We start from the raw sequence: 21,636 nt of genomic DNA on the forward strand, positions 1-21,636 counted from the left end.
CGCGTGCCGCACATGTGAGTTCCCAACCTTTCCAAATGCGCAGACCCCAATGTTCCGCACATGCACAGTTCCCAACACGTGCTGACATGCGCAGTTCCCAACCCACCGCAAATGCGCAATTCCCAACCCGCCGCACATGCGCAGTATATTCCAAAATCCGATAAACACTCGGCCCCAGCATTTCGGATAAAGGGATTTTCAACCTGTAAGATCACGACTGATCTAATTGTGGCATCAATTCCACATTCTGCCTGCCCCTGATAACCATTGATTTCCCCGCTGTCAAGAATCTATCTACCTCTGCCTTACAAGTGTTAATTGATCCTGTTTCCACCACTCTCCACGGAAGAGTTCAAAAGATTCACAACGCTCTGAGAGAAAACATTTATTCTCATCTCTGACTTAGGTGGAGGACCCTTTATGTTTAAACCATGTCCGCTAATCCTAGTCTCTCCGACAAGGGAAAGGGTATCACAGTAGCACAGCGTTTAGCACTGCTGCTTCACAGCACCACGAACCTGGATTCAATTCCCGATTTGGGTGACTGGCTGTGCGGAGTCTGCACGTTCTCCCGTTTCTGCGTGGGTTTCCTCCGGGGACTCCAGTTTCCTCCCACAAGTCCTGAAAGATGTGGGGCTGGATTCTCTGCCTTCGGGATGCTCCATTTTGCCGGCAGCCGGGGGGTTTCCGGACTGTGTGGGGCTGCCCCACAATGGGAAATCCCATTGTCCAGCCAGCGAAACGGAACATTCCGCCGGCGTGCTGAACCAGAAATCTGGCACGGCGGGACGGAGAATCCATCCCCTGCTTGTATGTGAATTGGACATTCTGAATTTTCCCTCAGTGTAATTTTCCCACCGCTATTCAATGACACAGTCACATTTTTGGGCACTGGAGAATTTCTCACCAGTTTAGGCCACACTAATAATTTTGTTTAGTACTGGGAGCTAAACTCAGAGATCGGGCCGCCATTTTGAGAGGGTACTCCGATCTCTTGAGTGAGCGTGTGGGCCACACCCCCCCCACCCCTCCCATGGGCAATGTCACCCCCCATACACATGGACACTACTCCATACCGCCTGAGGACACCCTTCTATGAGGTACCTGGGGGTCCCCCCTCTTCAGGCTCCCCCAGCCCCCTTACAGCACCCCTCCCTTCCAGGATTCCAACCTGTCACCCGTCCAACCTCCCAGAGGCCCCTACTTACATGCCATACACCCTCCTACCATTCAAACCTCCCTTAACCCTCATTTTATGAGCATGATCCCCTTCATCCCCTGGCCCTTGGCAGTACCTCGCTAGCACTCGGGCACTCTTGCACTGCCACCCTGGCACCCATGCAGTGCTCCTGCTGGCTTGTCAGTGCCATCCAGGCACCTTGGTAGTGCCAGGGTGGCAGTACCAAGGTGCCCACATTCCATGGGGAGGGCCACCCTGTCTCTGATGGCCCAGGAGACCCCCGGGTGCCGTTCCGCCAGATCCACTTTGTGTGGCCCAGCACTGATCGGCGCCCAGTTGCAGCCTCCCTGGGGAGACCGAAGAATCAAGGGAGGCTGATGAATCCCGCGCAGGTGGGTCGTAGGTAGGTTTACGACCTACTTCCGCGAACGTCATTCGGTCCTGCCCATTTGCGGCGGGTGTCTGACTCTGACGTCTCGCGGGACTCCGGAAAATCCCAGGAGGTGTGGGGGTTGTCGGGAGGCTCGCTGGAGGGCTTTCCTGGTATTCACTGGTCGTGTTGCGCTCAACAAGAGCACACGCGGCCAGAGATTCGCGCCCTATGTGAATTCAGATATTGCAGCTATGTCTGCAGGATCCGGCTGGTCTAAAGACCAAAAAGTCGGCGGCGCCCCCGCACTGATCCTCCGCCCGGAGTGGGGTGTAAAGTCCCCGGCTTTGCATGCGGAAATGGCCGTAGAATGGCCGGGTCCTTGGCTGCAGATGCACATGGCACGTGTACAACATGGCACCGGCTTCGCGCGCACCCGGCCTGCCAAAAACTGCCTCCCTGTAATCCCGCGCGCCACCCCTGGACCACCCCCCCACCAGTCCCCCCCCAGCCCCCGTGGAAGCCCCCCCTCCTGCCAGCGGAACGCCACTGGACACAGTCCTCAGCGCCCCACGCCATCGGGTCTCGGCCTAACGGGGGCAGAGCATTAGGGGAGGGCTTCAGGTGATGTTCTGAGGCCGTCCCGACGGTATGCAGTGTACTCCTCGAGTTCATCGTTTTTGAGAGGGCCGAGCATCGGAAAAAAGGCACCGCCCCCAATTCCAGCATTAAAACGCATTCTCCGGCCGATCTTTGAATGCGATTTCAGCGTCGGCGATGGTAGAATCCAACCCAGAGCCTTTAGTTCCGACTTTTTTTGTAACTTTTAGTATTATCTGTAGGTGCACTCTTAGTTTTGTACACTATGTCCCTTCCTGCCCTGCTCTGATCATCATTTCACTTATTCCTACCTTGCTCATTTGCCTTGTCTTCTCTATTTAATTTCTCACATCTTCCCAAACTTGATGCGCCCAGTAATTAATATTAATTTATCTCTACTGCCCTAATTATACGATTCGCCAGAACACTTGTTCCAGTGCAGTGCAGGTGAAGACTGTCCCAACATTACAGATATCCCTTTCCCCAGTATTTATGTCAGTGCCCCATAAATTGAAACCTATTTCTCCCACATCTTTGAGCCCACAATTAACTCTCTAATCTGATTTACCTACCCCACACTCACCCTCGGAGAACTGTGTCTATCCCACTGACTATGCTGTCCTCTATTATCACTACATTCCTATTAACTCCCCCGTCCCAACTTTAATAGTTCCGTGTACCATGTTGCCATGGTCAGTTTGCAGATCCACCCTGCAGCCACCACTTTCACTCATACAGGCTGCAAGAAACTGCAACCTGTTGGATAATTGCAATGGCAGAGGCTCCTCCATTTCTGCCTTCTTGCTCCCCATACCAGCCTCACTCGCAGTCACGCCCCCCCCCCCCCTGTCCCTGACAATTGACCAAATGAGAAGACCCTATCCAATGGGGTGTGACTGCCTCCTGGTGCAAAGTGCCTAGGTAACCTTGCCCCTCCCTGATGCAGTGCAGTGTCTACAGCTCAGCCTCCAGCTCAGCGAATCTGAGCTGAAGCTCGCCTCAAGCCACAGACTCTTACTGCAGACGTGTTTGCCTGGATCACCCGAGTGTCCAGGCACTCCCACATTCTGCACTTACAACACATCACCTGCCCTTACCATCTTTATTATGTGTTAATTAATTTATTCCTCATTGATTTCTAATTAATAAACACTTCTACTCCTAATAACATTTACTTCTCCAATAAATCTTACTATATCTAATAAAGCGTTACAATTGTTAATAAATTCCAAAAGTTTTGTTAATAAACTAGAAAATATTCACCAACCAATCACTTATCTGTTTTACTATGAATCACACTTTTATTCTCTCAGCATGCAGCTGCTTTTCTCTGAAGCCACAGATTTGACTGGATTGGATTAGATTGGATTGAACTGGATTAGTCTGGACTGGACTCAACTGGACTGGACTGGATTGGACTGAACTGGACTGGATTGGATTGGATTGGACTAGACTGGATTGGACTAGACTGGATTGGATTAGGCTGGATTGGATTGGACTGGACTGGATTGGATTAGATTGGACTGGATTGAACTGGACTGGACTAGGCTGGATTGGACCGGATTAGATTAGGCTGGCTTGGATTGGACTAGACTGGACTAGACTGGATTGGATTGGATTGGACTAGACTGGATTGGACTAGACTGGATTGGATTAGGCTGGATTGGATCGAACTGGACTGGATTGGATTGGATTGGACTGGACTGGATTGGATTAGATTGGACTGGATTGGACTGGATTGAACTGGACTGGACTAGGCTGGATTGAATTGGATTGGACCGGATTAGATTCGGCTGGCTTGGATTGGACTCGACTGGACTGGATTGGATTGGACTGTACTGGATTGGATTAGATTGGACTAGATTGGATTAGATAGCTCTTCTTGGTTACTGCCTCCTGGTTCCCTTTTCACCTGCTCTTCTCGTTGATGGTTATTGCTCTGGAACCTCGTCTAGATTTCCCCCCCCCAAATATACTTTATTCACAAAGGGCTGGATTCTCCGATTCTGGGACGCCGGCATGGGAATGGTGACATTTTACGCCAGAACAACTGGCGCAAAAAGGCCACCGATTCCCCGTTTTGCTGGGGGCTAGCAGGATGGCAGCGTAGAACACCAGCTCAAGCTGCCAATTCGCCCCGGAGAATTTCCGGGTCCTTGGCCATGCATGCGCATGGTGGCGGCTTGCAGCGGCCGCACCGTGCTAAATGGCGGCGGCTGCTAGCGGACCCGGCCTGCAAAATAGATCCCCCCCTTCGGCCGGCTCGCGCACCCCGGACCACATCCCCACAGTGCCCCCAGCCCCGAATAATGCCCCCCCCCCCCGCCTGCGGATCGGCCATCCCCGACTGTGGCGGCGCTGGACTGAGTCCGCAGCTGCCACGCCGAGTTCCTGACGGATGAGACCACACGTGTCCCATGCAGTTGGGAACTCGGCTGGTCGGGGGCGGAGCATCGTGGGGGCGGGCCTCAGGCAATGTGCCGCCGTGTACTCCTAGAGGGGGCAGAGCATCTCGAAAGCGGTGGCACCCGTGATTTGGTTGGGAACTTTGATTCCCCGGCCGTTCGCCGAACGCAATTTCACCATTGGCGACCGGAGAATCCAGCACAAAATATCAGAAAGAACATTACAAAGTATTTCAAAATGGCCATCATAGAAAGTGCAGTGATATTAAAGTTTTCTATCTAGATCATGCTGCACTACAATCAAAAGAACATTGCAAACATTTCAAAATGGTCATGACAGCAAGTTCAAGAGTATTTAAGTTGTCTACATAGAACATGCTGCACTCTGAGGTGCTCCAAAACAATTTTGATACATGGAATATTTACTGTATACATCCAATGTGAGTCATACAGCCCAAGGGGTTCTATATAATGCGAGCCCCTGGGTGCACTGTGGCTGAAAGGTCGTCTGTGGGCGGCATGGTGGCACAATGGTTAGCACTGCTACCTCACAGCTCCAGGGACCCGGGTTAAATTCTGGCCTCGGGTGACTGTGTGGAGTTTGCACTTTCTCCCCATGTCTGTGTGAGTTTCCTCCGGGTGCTTCAGTTTCCTCCCACAGTCCAAAGATGTACAGGTCAGGTGGATTGGCCATGCTAAATTGCTCCTTAGTGTCCAAAAAGGTTAGGTCAGGTTATTGGGTTTACGGGATAGGGTGTAGGCGTGGGCCTCTTTCCATGCACCGGTGCAGACTCAATGGGCTAAATGGCCTCCTTCTACACCGTAAATTCTATGATGCTATGACAGTGATCTTTTCCCATTGCATCTCTGCAGCAGCTGCCCCAAGCTTTAGTGCATCACTTGGTGCATAGTCCAGGACTTTAAGTGCCAGTCTGCAACACTCAGTCGAGGACAACTCTTTGACCTGGAAGACCAACACTCTCAGGCAGACCAAAGTGCGTCTTTCACCGAGTTGCTGATCCTCCAACAACAGCTGATGTTTATCTCAGTGTGCGTCCTGCGAACAGCCCGTAGCGCACAGAGTCCTGCGTCGCAGAACTGCTCGCAATGAACCTTTACAAAACCACTGCACCTCTTTTCAGACCATCTTTGCAAAGACACATTCCACAAAGAGGTGACAAGTCTCTCCCCCTCTACACTCACCTCGAGGGCAGTGTGCGGATGGGGTGAGATACTCAGCATGTAGAAAGGACCTTACGATGAGGGCTTTATCACCACCAGCCAAGCTACGTCTTGGTGCTTGTTAGAGTGTTCTGGCAATGAGCCATTCTGCTAAATGACTTTGACAGTCTGCTCAAGGAACCAATTGCCCAGAATCCACCGTCTCCTTTTCCCAAAGGGCCTGTGGGTTGTTACGTGCAGACCACTGCATGATGGACTGTGGCCAATGGCGCTGCTCTGCATACATGTTTCCAAGAGGGACAGGTGGTACAGCACAGTCGAAATATGCCCTTCGAGATGGTGGTTCCTGTCTCCAGGCCCTCTTTTAGCCCACTCTTCTTGTTGGTGATTATTGCCTCCGGATCCACTTTTCACTCAGTCTCAAGTGAGTGGTAAAGTCATGAACAAAAGCAGAGGGGTTCCTCTTTATTTATGCATTTCAGATCCCAGTCACATCATCGGGACCCAATTTTAAATCAGGTATGAGCAAGGAAGCCACTCAGCTCAGCAGCTTGAAGCAGGATGTAAAGGATCAACCTTAGAAGCAGTTGAAAAAGGTGCATGTTTTCCTCTTGTGGATACAGGAGAAGCAGGAGTACTCTTCCAGCCCCCACAAGAAAAACTTAAGCATCTCCATCTGGAAATCACTCATTTATGAACACGAAACCTCAGTGACACTGCCCAAAAGCCAATCCCATCTATGCTTCTGTGCAAGAAGTCAGGCAGTGGGATTTAAATAAGGCCAGAAAGTTAAAATAGCTTGGATCTGATTTCTGCCACAGCAGATGAGATTCCAGCACCCTATGCCCAGAATTAAAATATGAAATATTAAACTCTGAAACAAACTCACACAAGGAGTTTATTTTCACACTGAAGTTATATTTTATTCTGCCTTTGCATTGATATAATACTTGGACGTATTTTAGCAGGAGTCAATGTATGAAGCTTGAACACTGCTGGTAGCTGGAAAGAGAATTGCAGCATTCCATGGCGCTTAGATTTAGACATGGAGGGCGAGATTCTCTCAGCCCTGGGCCGGGCCGGAGAATCCCCGGGACCGGGCCACCCCGCCACGACGCCGGCACGCGATTCTCCGCTCTACATGGCCGGCCCGCCGATTCTCGAGCCGGGATGGGCCGAGCAGAAGTCGTGGAAACGCTGAGTCCCGCCGGCACCGTCCACACCTGCTCTCAGCCGGCAGGAACTCAGCGTGGAAGGGTCGGGTGGTGGCCTGCGGGGGGGAGGGGGGCTCCAACCCGGGGGGGGGGGCCTCCGATGTGGCCTGGCCCGCGATCGGGGCTCACCGATCGGCGGGCCGGCCTCTCTGGCTGGGGGACTCATTTCCTACGCGACGGCCCCTGTAGTCCTGCGCCATGTTGCGTCGGGGCCGGTGCATTGAAGGAAGCCACTGCGCATGTGCGGATCCCGTGACGCCCAGTTCGCGTCGGGATCGGCAGCTGGAGCGGCGTGAACCGCTCCAGCGCTGTGCTGGCCCCCTGCAGGGGCCAGAATTAGTCCTGGGAGCGGCCCTTTCATGCCATCGTAAAATACGACGATGTGGACAGCGGGATGAGAGAATCTCGCCTGGAGTTTTCCTTTCCTGCCTCCAACTACCATTGAGACTTTCACTGACACTAATGACATTTAGCTCTTTTTCGTGGGTAAGAAAATGGACAAGGTAGCGGAGTCTTCGTTTAATTCTAAACCTTAAAGAGTAGCATGATTTACATTGGTGGCATTTATACCACTGCCAGAGCAATGATATAAGCCATGCAACAAGGCTGTGGTAAATGTATAATTACTGATCATTCACCAGTGCACTGTGTTATGTTATTAGCCCTGTGGGCTCTACCTATGGGCCATTGTGTGGCTTCACCCACAGGGGATATGTTGGGGCATGTACGGGCTCCGCCCATGGCTCCACCCCCTTTACAGGAAGTATAAGAGTTGCTGACCTGCTGGGCCGCCTTCAGTGTTGTACTTGTCACAGGGAGGCTCAGTTCTAAGCTGATTAAAACCACGGTTTACTTCTCCACGTGTCTTCGAGTGAATTGATGGTCGCATCAATTTAATCAGCTTAAAATACTACTATGGAATCAGCCCTCAAACCTGACAGACTGGAACTCGATCCACAGGCCGCGGAGGCAAAAGAAATGTTTTCACATTGGCTTCGATGCTTCAAGGCCTAACTCGCCGCGTCGTCTACGCCATCCGCCACTGGCGAATAGAAGCTGAGCCTCCTCCACGCACGGGTGAGCCACCGCATTTCTGACCAGCTCGACGAAACCGCTTCCTATACAAAGGCCCTCGCGATACTCGAACGCCTCTACGTGCAGCCTGTGAACGGGGAATACACGCGACACGTCTTCACCACTCGCTGCCAGCGCCCCAGGGAGTCGCTAGATGATTACCTACGCGACCTCAAAGCCCTCACGCGCAACTGTAACTACCAGGCCATTACGGCCACTCAGTACATGGAGCTCGCCGTCCGAGACATTTACGTGGCGGGGGTCCGATCGAACTATGTGAGACAGCGCCTGCTCGAAAATGGGGCCCAGGACCTGGATGACACAGTAAAACTGGCTACCTCTCTGGAGGCCGCTTTTCAGAGCCTTACTGCGTTCCCGGCTGATCACGCGACCCCCTCGTGGGCCCCTGACCCGAGACTACCCCAGGCCTGTGTCGCGTAGCCGCCCGCCAATCATGGGGGGCTACCCTGCTACTTTTACGGCCAGTCCCAACACCCCCGACTGCACTGCCCGGCCCGCAACGTGAACTGCAGCAGCTGCGGGCGAAAACTACACTTTGCCAAGGTCTGCCTGGCCAGATCTAAGAACTCGAACTCACAGACCCGATCCACAGACTCACAGGCCCGCAGACCCCTCAAGGTGGCAGCGTGTCTGCCGACTCCGCCTCCGCATAACATGTGCGACTAATGGGGGCCGCCATCTTGGCCATCCTCCCCCATGCGGCTGACCACGTGCGATCCATGGGGGCCGCCAGCTTGGACGCCCTCTTCCTCACCGCCCACCTCGTTTGCCATCTTGACCGCCATCTGCTACGCCGCTTGACGCGTACGACCTACCCGGACAGCCATCGCGGGGCGGCCCCAGCACCTCCGAACACACCGCCGGCTACCCACACCTCAGCGCGGTCACCCTGGACCAGTCGCAACCTAAGCACCTCCGGAGCTCCATGATGGCCGTCCGGGTTAACAGGTACGAGACACCTTGCCTTTTCGCCTTGCCTTGACTCCGGGAGCACAGAGAGCTTCATTCACCCGGACATGGTAAGACACTGCTCGCTCCCAATATTCCCGACGCAACAAACCATATCCCTCGCCTCTGGGTCGCACTCGGTGCAAATCCAAGGGTGCACTACTGCAACCCTAGCGATGCAGGGCGCTGAGTATGCTAATTTTCAACTATATGTGCTCCCAGACCTCTGCGCTCCTCTCCTTTTGGGACTCGACTTCCAGTGCAACCTCAGGAGCCTAACTCTTAAGTTCGGGGGGCCCCTGGCCCCGCTCACCATATAGATTTCATAGAATTTACAGTGCCGAAGGAGGCCATTCGGCCCATCGAGTCTGCACCGGCTCTTGGAAAGAGCACCCTACCCAAGGTCCACACCGCCACCCTATCCCCATAACCCAGTAACCCCACCCAACACTAAGGGCAATTTTGGACACTAAGGGCAATTTATCATGGCCAATCCACCTAACCTGCACATCTTTGGACTGTGGGAGGAAACCGGAGCACCCGGAGGAAACCCACGCACACACGGGGAGGATGTGCAGACTCCGCACAGACAGTGACCCTGGAGCTGTGAAGCAATTGTGCTATCCACAATGCTACCGTGCTGCCCCGTATTCGGGTCCGTACTCCGTTACGGATAAAGTGAGCCCATCGGTATATAAAATCAAATACCCATATGGTAAGACTGCGTGGTTTCACATAAACCAGTTAAAGGCTTATGGAGCACAGTCAAACCACGCCAACACGTCATGCTTTACGCAGCAGACCACACCCCGCCCACAGCCAATGTAACCAGACCTACCCCCACCACGTCCAGCCCAGACACGGACTCACCCTCGACTCCACCCCCAAACTCTACACTCCGCCCCGGAACGCCCACAGACTGCAGCAGCAGAGACAGCGACTGTGACTCTGACGATAGCCACAGCACACCTCCCTACTCTTCCCATACAAACGGACCCACACCCAGCGACTCCGATTTCGACTCCAGTGATCCCTTCATGATCACTTTTCTAAACAAATCACACCACCGACCACCGAACCACACGGACGACCCCGACTTTGTCCCCACACAACTCGACGAAACTCATTGGCACCGTGACACCTACAGACTCGTCCGAAACGACGAAAGCAACCCCAACTCACACCACGCAGCCCTCTCAACATTAATTCACTCCAGAGTTTGGCACCCGGGAGAAGGGGACGACCTCGAGTTCGACCCCCAATCCGCCAACCCCTTTGCGACCCTATTCGCAACAGAGAACTGAGGTGTCCACATGATGATTTAAAGGATATGCAGCCTCGCGACCCTAAAAATTGACCCCCCCCCCTCTTTGCAAATCTCACCGCCAATTGCAAGCCAATAGCTACCAGAAGCAGGCGGTATAACATGCAGGACAGGATGTTCATTAGGTCCGAGGTCCAGCGTCTCTTGCGGGACGGGGTCACAGAGGCCAGCAATAGCCCCTGGAGAGCTCAGGTGGTGGTCGCCAAGACCGGGGAAAAGTTCCGGATGGTGGTTGATTACAGCCAGACCATTAACTGGTTTACGCAACTCAATACGTACCCCCTTCCCCGGATTGCGGACATGGTAAATCAGATCGCGCACTACCGCGTGTTCTCCACGGTGGATCTGAAGTCTGCATACCACCAGCTCCCAATCCGCCCAGAGAACCGCCACTACACGGCGTTTGAGGCAGACGAACGCCTTTTCCATTTCCTCCGGGTCCACTTTGGCATCACGAACGGGGTTTCGGTGTTCCAACGAGCGATGGACGAATGGTGGACCAGTACGGGCTGCAGGCCACGTTTCCGTAGTTGGACAATGTCACCATCTGCGGCCATGATCAGCAGGACCACGACGCCAACCTCCACCGATTTCTCCAAACCGCCCAAAAACTCAACCTCACCTACAACAAGGAGAAATGCGTTTTCCGCACAACCAGACTAGCCATCCTCAGCTACGTCGTGGAAAACGGTGTCCTAGGGCCCGACCCTGACAGTCTGCACCCCCTCCTACAACTCCCTCCCCCTCACTGTCCCAAGGCCCTGAAGAGGTGCCTTGGATTTTTCTCGTATTACGCCCAATGGGTCCCCCAGTATGCGGACAAAGCCCGCCCACTATTTAAGGCCACCCTCTTTCCACTGGCAACCGAGGCTCACCAGGCCTTCAACTGCATCAAGGCGGACATCGCCAAAGCTGCGATGCGCGCGGTGGCCGAGTCCGTCCCCTTCCAGGTGGAGAGCGATGCCTCAGAGGTCGCTCTCGCCGCCACCCTCAACCAAGCAGGCAGACCGGTAGCGTTTTTTTCACGCACCCTCACCACCTCCGAAATTTGACACTCCTCGGTCGAAAAAGAAGCCCAAGCCATCGTGGAAGCCATGAGGTACTGGAGGCACTACCTCGCTGGTAGGAGGTTTATCCTCGTCACCGACCAACGATCGGTTGCCTTCATGTTTGACAATACGCAGCAGGACAAGATCAAGAATGATAAGATCTTGAGGTGGAGAATCGAACTCTCCACCGGTAACTACGATATAGTATATCATCCTGGGAAGCTCAACGAGCCCCCAGATGCTCTGTCCCGCGGCACATGCGCCAGTGCGCAAGATGACCGACTACGGGCTATCCACGATGACCTCTGCCACCCAGGGGTCACCCGGCTCGCCCATTTCATCAAGGCCCGCAACCTGCCCTACTCCACCGAGGAGGTCAGAGCTATAACCAGAGACTGCCAAATCTGTGCGGAGTGTAAACCGCACTTCTATCGACCGGATAAGGCCCACCTGTTAAAGGCATCCCGGCCCTTTGAATGCCTCAGTATAGATTTCAAAGGGCCCCTTCCCTCCAATAACTGCAACACGTACTTCCTTAACATCATAGATGAGTTCTCCCGCTTCCCGTTTGCCATCCCCTGCCCTGATATGACCATCCCCACTGTCATTAAAGCCCTGCATAGTGTTTTCACCCTGTTTGGTTTCCCCAGTTATGTCCACAGCGACAGGGGCTCGTCGTTCATGAGCGACGACCTGCGCCAGTACCTGTTCAGTAAGGGCATCGCCTCGAGCAGGACTACCAGTTATAACCCCAGGGGAAAAGGGCAGGTGGAGAGGGAGAACGCAACGGTCTGGAAGACCATCCTACTGACCCTGCGGTCCAGGAATCTCCCAGTTTCTCACTGGCAGGAGGTCCTCCCCGATGCGCTCCACTCTATTAGGTCCCTCCTTTGCACGGCCACAAACTAGACTCCTCATGACCGTTTGTTTGTTTTCCCTAGGGGAGATACCTCAGGGGCCTCACTTCCACCCTGGCTGATGACACTGGGTCTAGTCCTCCTCCGAAAACATGTTCGGAGCCATAAGACCAACCCCCTGGTAGAGAGGGTCCAGCTCCTGCACTCCAACCCACACTATGCGTACGTCGAACACCACGATGGCTGGCAAGATACCCTCCGGGACCTGGCGCCCGCAGGCTCCGACTCCACTCCCACTACTGCATCCCCCACACTATGACCCGTCCAACCTCCCATGTTCAGTACCCCCACCCCTATATGGTTCCCGCGCTCCCTCCCACCCTCCACACCAGTCCACAGGAATGAAGATCCGGAAGAGCCGCTCCCGGAGTCCACGCCTATGCCGGCTCCGGACCCACTTCCACAGCCACCCGAAGCGGCTGCAACACCAGTGCATCGGCGGTCACAACGTACAATCCGGGCACCGGACCGACTGAATCTATGAGCCCGTTGTCACGTTGGGTGTTCCGCTATACAAACGAACCAACATGGTTGTAGATGGTACAACTCTGTTTTATTACTCTTGATAACAACATCTGTAAACGTATGACTGGTTCGTACTTTACCCGTTAACCTGTGGACCTAGCCCTAACACTACCTTAGAGAGGCACTCAGCACATGGTGTATGTCTGAGTGGCACGCTGTGAGCTCTGTGCCCTGACCTGTCTCCTGCTGGAATGAGCGGGAACTGTGGTGTTCCCCGTTTCATAGTGCGTGTGCTCTCACTGGTGATTGGCTGTGATGTTGTGTGTGTGTTGATTGGTCCATTGATCTGTCCATCAGTGTGTATGTGTGTTTGCACCATATGTTTATCTGAATATCATGACATCCCCCTTTTTACAAGAATATGTGCCTATGTGCTAATAAATATTGGTGTGTACTGAATGCAGCTGAATATGTGTGTGCAATATCTACAACATGTACATGAGGCTAAACTATATACATAGAAAGGTGTCAGGTGCAACATAGCAACGAGGTTGTACCATAAACAAAACAAGTGCAATCATCAAACATCGAAAACAAACTCCTGTAACGACAAAAAGAGAAACATATTAACATTGTGGCATAACACTTTAGTGAGTCCAGTGTGCAAACATGCTCATAAGTCCAGCCTAGTAGGTGGGCAACGAATTCGGGTTGACCGTTAGGGTGGCACACCATTCATCACCCGGATTAACGCTGTTCACTGGCATCGGCTGGTGGGTTCTGCTTGGGGACATCCGATTCCTGTCAATGACCGCAACGCGGAAGGCTTCCCGGTCGTCGGTATCACCGGTCTGTACGTCGTCAGGGTATGACTCGGTGTATGGAGGCTGAATGGCCCGCACGTCCCTGCGACGCTGGCGGAATTGGGGAGCATTGGCAAGTTGAGGTGCTCGACAGCAGGCAGCGTAGTGTCCCATCTTGACACAGCGGAGGCATTGTCGATTCTTTGCTGGACATTGCCGTTTTAAATGTGTGGATCCACAGTTGCCGCACATCATGACGTCATGGCGTTCGTTGCGCCACCGCGCATGCGCAGTTCGGTCCTGCGTAGAGCACGCCTGCGCGTCACGTCCCTCTGTGTCGATGTCTCTTTTGGCGCGTACAAGCGCGGGAGACCGTGGAAAGCGCACAAAATGGCCGCCCTCGTCCGGGCCGCGGGCCGGGAGGAACTCGATCGACTGGACCTGCTCGGCCTCGTAGGACCCCTGCCGTGCCGATTCGGCCGCTTGGAATTGCGAGTAGCGGCTGGTCGCGTTTTCATGGAGGACGCAGGCTTCGATGGCGGTGGCTAGGGTGAGGCTCTTAATTTTGAGGAGCTGCTGGCGTAGGGTGCCCGAGGTGACCCCAAAAACTATCTGGTCGCGAATCATAGAATTGGAGGTGGCCTCATAGCTGCAGGACTGTGCGAGGATACGGAGGTGTGTCAGGAAAGATTGAAAAGACTCATCCTTACCCTGCAGGCGCTGTTGGAAGATGTACCTCTCGAAGCTCTCGTTCACCTCGACGCTGAAGTGTTGCTCAAGTTTTAGAAGGACCGTCTTGTACTTCGTCTTGTCCTCACCTTCCGCGAACACCAGGGAGTTGTAGATGTGGATGGCGTGTTGCCCTGCCTTGGAGAGGAGGAGGGCGATTTTCCTGGTGGCCGATGCATTCTCCCTTTCTGTGGCTTCTAGGAAAAACTGGAAGCGCTGTTTGAACAGCTTCCAGTTGACGCCAAGGTTTCCAGCGATTTGGAGCGGCTGCGGCGGGCTGATGGTGTCCATGGCGCAGGATGGCGGATCCCTGAAGATGCATAGGTAGGTCTCACAGTTGCTGGGTTCCAATCCTGGTACTATGTCGTGTTGGGTGTTCCGCTACACAAACGAACCAACACGGTTGTAGATGGTACAACTCTGTTTTATTACTCTTGATAACAACATCTGTAAACGTATGACTGTGGTTCGTACTTTACCCGTTAACCTGTGGACTTAGCCCTAACACTACCTTAGAGAGGCACTCAGCACATGGTGTATGTCTGAGTGGCACGCTGTGAGCTCTGTGCCCTGAGCTGTCTCCTGCTGGAATGAGCGGGAACTGTGGTGTTCCTCGTTTTATAGTGCGTGTGCTCTCACTGATGATTGGCTGTGATGTTGCGTGTGTGTTGATTGGTCCGTTGATCTGTCCATCAGTGTGTATGTGTGTTTGCACCATGATATGTTTATCCGAATATCATGACACCTGTCACCCCCGCCGGACTTCATTTTTAAACAGGGGGTGAATGTGGTGAATGTATAATTACTGATAATTCACCAGTGCACTGTGTTATGGTATTAACCCTGTGGGCTCTACCTATGGGCCATTGTGTGGCTTCACCCACAGGGGATATGTTGGGGCATGCACGGGCTCCGCCCATGGCTCCACCCCCTTTACAGGAAGTATAAGAGCTGCTGACCTGTGGGGCTGCCTTCAGTGTTGTACCGGTCACAGGCAGTCTCAGTTCTAAGCTGATTAAAACCACAGTTTACTTCTCCACTTGTCTTCGAGTGAATTGATGGTCGCATTAAAGGCTGTCTCATTATTGCTGATACTAACTTATAGGGTAGCTTCATAGAACCGAACAGCGACAATCATGACATTACACCAGAGCCAAAAGTGCATTATGGGACACCATAATTCTTAAATGGTACCGCATTCATTTTACCAGCCAATTAGATAAAACAGAGACGCCACGTGTGTTCTAACCCAGTGTATTAAAAGTAATGTGTCTTTTGTTCATTTCTGCAGACAGGATTAATCTGTCCAGCCATATCAATTACATGGTCAACAATTATTTGCTCAACATATGGCAAGGACTCCTCCTGCCTCTCAGTTTCCCCATCTCCATGCTTGATCTGTCCCATTCTAAAATCCCCCTCCCCCCACTGACTGCACATTTCCAACATTGTTCCTTGATTTACAATGGACAGCTGTTAATTGCAAACAAAACAGCGCTTTACCAATTAGTTTATCGTAAATGAATCGCACAGTATTAGCAAGCCTAGCTGGCTTCAGCAATTGTTCCTGATCTAGTTGATTTTGCAACAGAACCTTATGCTTGGAAACAAAATTCAAAGCTTCTCACTAGTCCATTAATTTGTTCCTGGGGAAATCTGCTTCAAGGATACCTGTTTCCAGAACATGCCAGAATTCTATGGTTGACAATTTTGTACAGTATTGCTCTGTGAAACATTCCACCTCTCGGATAACATTAGTCAGCTCCCTCTGCACCCTGTTTGGTGCATTTTTTGTTTACTCAGGAAATAAAATCATTTGGAACTGCAGCAAGTACTCCTGGGCCCCAGGGATGTATTTCATCAACAAAAACAGCTGTTTTCAGAAACAAATTCCTTGCAATAACAAATTCCTAATAAGGTCACTCCTACTCACTCCCTGAAATTGTCTCAATTAAAGGGATGTAACTAGAAATACTGTATCAGGGCATGTTTCTTCCTGCAGTAATGCTGGCTCATTATGCTATGATATTAACATATGATTATATTTCTGTAAATAAATTCTCAGTGCACCATTCCCATTGTAATGTTTACCCTAATATCCCAATATCTGGATTTGAAAGTTGACGCTCATTAAACAATTTTGTTTCACAGTAACAAGCCAGAGTTTGGATAAACACATTTCTGGGCAGTGAACCATGTGAGTAGGCTGTGGTGGAATTTGTGTGGTAAGTATAATAAGTACACGCGTCCTTACATGTACTGTCTGCGCAGTAAAAAATGAAAGCAACAATTTTTTTTAAATCAGTAGGCTGAAAATGACACATACTTTCTTACAAAGCCTGACATTGATCTTGTAATGGTTTATTCATGTGAAGTACATGTTTCGTCAAGATGGCACAGATTTTGAATCAGAATACTAGGCTTCCTGAACCACCATTCTAATGCAATATACTCCTTTAAGTACTACTCTGTTTAGTAAGTGTTTTTTGTAGGCTATCAACTCAATTTTCTTGGACTCTGGCAAATGTGTAACAAAAAGGAACATTCCATTTAAATAGTTTCACAGCTGAAACACACTGCTCTGCCGATTAAAAGACCAATCATCTTTGCAAATGCTAAATTAATTGTCCTTCTCCCCATGAACAATAGTTTTCCAAATGTGAATATCATAGCTGTGTTAAATCCTCAACCTTTTCCAAATCCAAACATCCAAATTTCAACTTAACCTTCCCTTGTTGATGCCAATGGTGAGTAATGAGCATTGTGTAAAATTGACACTCCGCCCAATCCTGTGTGTTTTCAGCCTGGTGAATTTGGTCAAAATTGCAGCGGGCAATATCTGTTTTAAAGTTCTTCAAAGTGAAAGTTTTTAGGTTCCCAGGAGTCTCATAGGTTTTACTTCATTTGTGCCATTGCCTCCTTCTATACTTGACATGTGATGTTCTGTTGTACAGAGGAAGATCACAGGCCAAATCCTGTTTTGTTTTGAGTTACTGACTGTCATCCAGTATAGCAGTCGGAATATCTTAACAACATGAGCAATGAGTATAAAATCATAGCACTTCAAAATTGCTTCAGGAGAGAAAGCAACGTTAGCAAAAAGTTGATTTAATGGCACAACACATTTGTGTATCAACTTGCTCAGCAGTAGACCATACATTCCTTGCATTTCTTTCTTGTGTGCCTGTATAGGAGTGGGCCAGGCTTAGTTATGTTAAGCTATTAGCTTGATCTAATTATTCATGTTGCATAAGGGAAAATTACGAGTGTTGTTGGATTCTTCATGATGTGCAATAATGAAAATTTTAAAAAAGCACTGGAGAAAGGAAGAGAGGAGGACCCAGAGATAGACAGCAACACCTAAAAGAGTGGGAGAGAGGAGGACCCAGAAGCTGAGAGCAACTGAGGAAGACTGCAGGGACCGTCCTCCATTTTAAAAATAGGGATAGAATTCCCATTTTACATGTCCATGGCCAGAATCTTATCATGACATGAATCATGTCGCTTGTGGTGGCCTGTGATGCAGTATCAATTACCACAAAGACGAGAGTAGTGGAATAATCAAGGCTTTATTGAGCAAAGATGTTGTGCCTCCTGTAGCTGGAACCAGAATGGCTGCAGCACCGGCGAGCACACACATTTATACGCCGCCTACTGGGCGGAGCCAGCAGCCAGGGATTTACCCATGTACCTCTACTATACAGGCAGTGCCGTTAAACATGTAATACAACTAGTGGTGACTACCACATTCACCCCCCATTAGAAAAATGAGTCCAGCGGGGGGAGGTGGAAAGCATTCCGGCAGAGGTGGTGGAAAACATTACAAGTTAAGTCTGTCAGGGGCCTTGACCCTCCTCTGCGATCACCTCAGTCCTGGTGGTGATGTGGGCGCCGACTTGGTCACCTGTGACTCCAGGAGCGTGTTGTCCTCGTCTTCGTCACCCCTGAGTGGAACCAGTGGGAGGACGGATCCTACTGGGGCGGGGGCTGCAGTAAGGTTCGCTGGAGGGAGAGTGAATGGTGCAGGGGTGAATGAGATAACCGGGGGGGGGTTGGTGTCAGGTCAGGTGTCGTGGGTGGGGATCCAGCGGGTCCCAGGTCCTGGAGAGAGACTGTGTCCTGGCGCCCATTGGGGTGTGCCACGTAGACGTACTGCGGGTTCGCATGTAGGAGGTGGACTTTTTCGACCAAGGAGTCCGACTTATCCGCACAGGCCTCCGAAGGAGGATGGGTCCAGGAACTGTCAGCCATGTTGGGAGCGAGACCCCGGAGGTGGACTTACTGGGGAAGGCAAACACACGTTTGTGAGGGGTCTCGTTGGTCGCGCTGCAGAGGAGCGATCGGATGGAGTGGAGCACGTCATAGAACATTACAGCGCAGTACAGGCCCTTCGGCCCTCGATGTTGCGCCGACCTGTGAAACCACTCTAAAGCCCATCTACACTATTCCCTTATCACCCATATGGCTATCCAATGACCATTTGAATGCCCTTAGTGTTGGTGAGTCCACTATTGTTGCAGGCAGGGCATTCCACTCCCTTACTACTCTCTGAGTAAAGAACCTACCTCTGACATCTGTCCTATATCTATCTCCCCTCAATTTAAAGCTATGTCCCCTCGTGCTAGACATCACCATCCGAGGAAAAAGGCTCTCACTGTCCACCCTATCCAATCCTCTGATCATCTTGTATGCCTCAATTAAGTCACCTCTTAACCTTCTTCTCTCGAACGAAAACAGCCTCAAGTCCCTCAGCCTTTCCTCATAAGATCTTCCCTCCATACCAGCCAACATTCTGGTAAATCTCCTCTACACCCTTTCCAATGCTTCCACATCCTTCCTATAATGCGGCGACCAGAATTGCACGCAATACTCCAAATGCGGCCGCACCAGAGATTTGTACAGCTGCAACATGACCTCATGGTTCCGAAACTCAATCCCTCTACCAATAAAAGCTAACACACCATACGCCTTCTTTACAACCCTCTCAACCTGGGTGGCAACTTTCAGGGATCTATGTACATGGATACCGAGATCTCTCTGCTCATCCACACTGCCAAGAATCTTACCATTAGCCCAGTACTGTGTCTTCCTGTTATTCCTTCCAAAATGAATCACCTCACACTTTTCTGCATTAAACTCCATTTGCCACCGCTCAGCCCAGCACTGCAGCTTATCTATGTCCCTCTGTAACTTGTAACATCCTTCCGCACTGTCCACAACTCCACCGACTTTAGTGTCATCTGCAAATTTACTCACCCATCCTTCTACACTCTCCTCCAGGGCATTTATAAAAATGACAAACAGCAGTGGTCCCAAACCAGATCCTTGTGGTACACCACTAGTAACTGGACTCCAGTCTGAACATTTCCCATCAACCAACACCCTTTGTTTTCTTCCAGCTAGCCAATTTCTGATCCAAACTGCTAAATCACCCTGAATCCCATGCCTCTGTATTTTCTGCAGTAGCCTACCGTGGGGAACCTTATCAAACGCTTTACTGAAATCCATATACACCACATCAAATGCTTTACCCTCATCCACCTGTTTGGTCACCTTCTCAAAGAATTCAATAAGGTGTGTGAGGCACGACCTACCCTTCACAAAACCGTGTTGACTATCTCTAATCAAATTATTCCTTTCCAGATGATTATACATCCTATCTCTTATAAATCTTTCCAAGATTTTGCCCACAACAGAAGTAAGGCTCACTGGTCTATAGTTACCGGGGTTGTCTCTACTTCCCTTCTTGAACAAGGGGACAACATTTGCTATCCTCCAGACTTCTGGCACTATTCCTGTAGACAAAGATAACTTAAAGATCAAAGCCAAAGGCTCAGCAATCTCCTCCCTAGCTTCCCAGAGAATCCTAGGATAAATCCCATCCGGCCCAGGGGACTTATCTATTTTCACACTTTCCAGAATTGCTAACACCTCCTCCTTATGAACCTCAATCCCTTCTCATCTAGTAGCCTGAATCTGAGTATTCTCCTCGACAACACTATCCTTTTCCTGTGTGAATACTGACGAAAAATATTCATTTAGCACCTCTCCTATCTCCTCGGACTCCACGCACAACTTCCCGCTACTGTCCTTGACTGGCCCTACTCTTACCCTAGTCATTCTTTTATTCCTGACATATCTATAGAAAGCTTTAGGGTCATCCTTGATCCTACCTGCCAAAGACTTCTCATGTCCCCTCCTGGCTCTTCTTAGCTCTCTCTTTAGGTCCTTCCTAGCTAACTTGTAACTCTCGAGCGCCCTAACTGAACCTTCATGTCTCATCTTTACATAAGCCTCCTTCTTCCTCTTGACAAGTGTTTCGACTGCTTTAGTAAACCACAGTTCCCTTGCTCCTTCCTCCACTTCCTCCCTGCCTGACAGGTACATACTTATCAAGGACATGCAGTAGCTGTTCCTTGAACAAGCTCCGCATTTCCATTGTGCCCATCCCCTGCAGTTTTCCTCTCCATCCGATGCATCCTAAGTCTTGCCTCATCGCATCATAATTGCCTTTCCCCCAGATATAACTCTTGCCCTGCGGTATATACCTATCCCTTTCCATCACTAAAGTAAACGTAATCGAATTGTGGTCACTATCACCAAAGTGCTCACCTACCTCCAAATCTAACACCTGACCTGGTTCATTACCCAGTACCAAATCCAAAATGGCCTCGCCTCTCGTTGGCCTATCTGCATACTGTGTCAGGAAACCCTCCTGCACACATTGGACAAGAACAGACCCATCTAAAGTACTCGAACTATAGCGTTTCCAGTCAATATTTGGAAAGTTAAAGTCCCCCATAACAACTACCCTGTTGCTTTCGCTCCTATCCAGAAGCATCTTTGCAATCCTTTCCTCATCATCTCTGGAACTTTTCGGAGGCCTATAGAAAACCCCTAACAGGGTGACCTCTCCTTTCCTGTTTCTAACCTCAGCCCATACTACCTCAGTAGACGAGTCCTCATCAAACGTCCTTTCTGCCACCGTAATACAGTCCTTGACTAACAATGCCACCCCTCCCCCTCTTTTACCACCTTCCCTGAGCTTACTGAAATATCTAAACCCCGGCACCTGCAACAACCATTCCTGTCCCTGCTCTATCCATGTCTCTGAAATGGCCACAACATCAAAGTCCCATGTACCAACCCATGCCGCAAGTTCACCCACCTTATTCCGGATGCTCCTGGCATTGAAGAAGACGCACTTTAAACCACCTTCCTGCCTGCCGGTACACTCCTGCAACTTTGAAACTTTACTCATGACCTCACTACTCTCAACCTCCTGTATACTGGAGCTACAATTCCGGTTCCCAAGCCCCTGCTGAACTAGTTTAAACCCTCCCGAAGAGCATTAG

At 50.9% G+C, this 21,636-nt stretch overlaps 1 long non-coding RNA gene across 1 annotated transcript in view; it reads left to right on the plus strand.

The window, feature by feature from the left end:
- Nucleotides 1-21,636, plus strand: part of LOC140389806 (uncharacterized) — a 150,873-nt gene that overhangs the window by 23,585 nt on the left and 105,652 nt on the right. Inside the window, exon 2 of the long non-coding RNA XR_011934483.1 lies at nt 16,433-16,506. This is a non-coding gene — a long non-coding RNA (uncharacterized lncRNA). The remainder of the gene's footprint in view (nt 1-16,432; nt 16,507-21,636) is intronic.

Source organism: Scyliorhinus torazame, chromosome 14, assembly GCF_047496885.1.
Source record: "Scyliorhinus torazame isolate Kashiwa2021f chromosome 14, sScyTor2.1, whole genome shotgun sequence".
NCBI classification, from domain to species: domain Eukaryota; kingdom Metazoa; phylum Chordata; class Chondrichthyes; order Carcharhiniformes; family Scyliorhinidae; genus Scyliorhinus; species Scyliorhinus torazame.